Raw genomic sequence first — 2500 nt, 5'->3', positions numbered from 1 at the left:
AAGCTCGGGTCAAAAAAATTTTTTTTTCACGGTGACTCAAAACATCAATTTTAGACTCCCCTGAGTATGAAAAGTGAAACGAAAATCATTTTTGAGAAGAAAAAATTTTTGTATGGGAGGGCCCCTGCTAGAACATATTTCCCAAGTGCGTCGATTTTGGGTCGCCGACACAAGCTCGGGTCAAAAAAATTTTTTTTTCACGGTGACTCAAAACATCAATTTTAGACTCCCCTGAGTATGAAAAGTGAAACGAAAATCATTTTTGAGAAGAAAAAAATTTGTATGGGAGGGCCCCTGCTAGAACATATTTCCCAAGTGCGTCGATTTTGGGTCGCCGACACAAGCTCGGGTCAAAAAAATTTTTTTTTCACGGTGACTCAAAACATCAATTTTAGACTCCCCTGAGTATGAAAAGTGAAACGAAAATCATTTTTGAGAAGAAAAAATTTTTGTATGGGAGGGCCCCTGCTAGAACATATTTCCCAAGTGCGTCGATTTTGGGTCGCCGACACAAGCTCGGGTCAAAAAAATTTTTTTTTCACGGTGACTCAAAACATCAATTTTAGACTCCCCTGAGTATGAAAAGTGAAACGAAAATCATTTTTGAGAGGAAAAAATTTTTGTATGGGAGGGCCCCTGCTAGAACATATTTCCCAAGTGCGTCGATTTTGGGTCGCCGACACAAGCTCGGGTCAAAAAAATTTTTTTTTCACGGTGACTCAAAACATCAATTTTAGACTCCCCTGAGTATGAAAAGTGAAACGAAAATCATTTTTGAGAGGAAAAAATTTTTGTATGGGAGGGCCCCTGCTAGAACATATTTCCCAAGTGCGTCGATTTTGGGTCGCCGACACAAGCTCGGGTCAAAAAAATTTTTTTTTCACGGTGACTCAAAACATCAATTTTAGACTCCCCTGAGTATGAAAAGTGAAACGAAAATCATTTTTGAGAAGAAAAAATTTTTGTATGGGAGGGCCCCTGCTAGAACATTTTTCCCAAGTGCGTCGATTTTGGGTCGCCGTCACAAGCTCGGGTCAAAAAATTTTTTTTTTCACGGTGACTCAAAACATCAATTTTAGACTCCCCTGAGTATGAAAAGTGAAACGAAAATCATTTTTGAGAAGAAAAAATTTTTGTATGGGAGGGCCCCTGCTAGAACATTTTTCCCAAGTGCGTCGATTTTGGGTCGCCGACACAAGCTCGGGTCAAAAAAATTTTTTTTTCACGGTGACTCAAAACATCAATTTTAGACTCCCCTGAGTATGAAAAGTGAAACGAAAATCATTTTTGAGAAGAAAAAAATTTGTATGGGAGGGCCCCTGCTAGAACATATTTCCCAAGTGCGTCGATTTTGGGTCGCCGACACAAGCTCGGGTCAAAAAAATTTTTTTTTCACGGTGACTCAAAACATCAATTTTAGACTCCCCTGAGTATGAAAAGTGAAACGAAAATCATTTTTGAGAGGAAAAAATTTTTGTATGGGAGGGCCCCTGCTAGAACATATTTCCCAAGTGCGTCGATTTTGGGTCGCCGACACAAGCTCGGGTCAAAAAAATTTTTTTTTCACGGTGACTCAAAACATCAATTTTAGACTCCCCTGAGTATGAAAAGTGAAACGAAAATCATTTTTGAGAAGAAAAAATTTTTGTATGGGAGGGCCCCTGCTAGAACATATTTCCCAAGTGCGTCGATTTTGGGTCGCCGACACAAGCTCGGGTCAAAAAAATTTTTTTTTCACGGTGACTCAAAACATCAATTTTAGACTCCCCTGAGTATGAAAAGTGAAACGAAAATCATTTTTGAGAGGAAAAAATTTTTGTATGGGAGGGCCCCTGCTAGAACATATTTCCCAAGTGCGTCGATTTTGGGTCGCCGACACAAGCTCGGGTCAAAAAAATTTTTTTTTCACGGTGACTCAAAACATCAATTTTAGACTCCCCTGAGTATGAAAAGTGAAACGAAAATCATTTTTGAGAAGAAAAAATTTTTGTATGGGAGGGCCCCTGCTAGAACATTTTTCCCAAGTGCGTCGATTTTGGGTCGCCGACACAAGCTCGGGTCAAAAAATTTTTTTTTTCACGGTGACTCAAAACATCAATTTTAGACTCCCCTGAGTATGAAAAGTGAAACGAAAATCATTTTTGAGAAGAAAAAATTTTTGTATGGGAGGGCCCCTGCTAGAACATTTTTCCCAAGTAAATTCGATTTTACCCGGTGAGTCAAAAAATTTTGATAAAAATATTTTTCCAAAATCGTGTTCATTGCCTATTATAAGGGACCAGGTCAGCTCACACGCATTTTTGGAGACCATATGGAAAGTGCGTCTGGGATTGCGGAAATTAAGTTTAGAGTGTTAAATGATGGTTTCGCAATCCCGAAAGGCTCAAAATCCACCCTAAGGTCCCCTGGGTGAAATGTGGTTTCCAAGGTGTGAGCGCTATCGGTGATAGAGTTGGAATGTGATTTCCAGAGCGCAGGGCGACTGGGCTTAGAGCGAAAA

The sequence above is a fragment of the Anopheles moucheti genome, assembly GCF_943734755.1.
Source record: "Anopheles moucheti chromosome X unlocalized genomic scaffold, idAnoMoucSN_F20_07 X_unloc_9, whole genome shotgun sequence".
Classification (NCBI taxonomy): domain Eukaryota; kingdom Metazoa; phylum Arthropoda; class Insecta; order Diptera; family Culicidae; genus Anopheles; species Anopheles moucheti.
The sequence above is the reverse complement of the archived record's forward strand: the minus strand, read 5'-3'. Positions refer to the sequence as shown.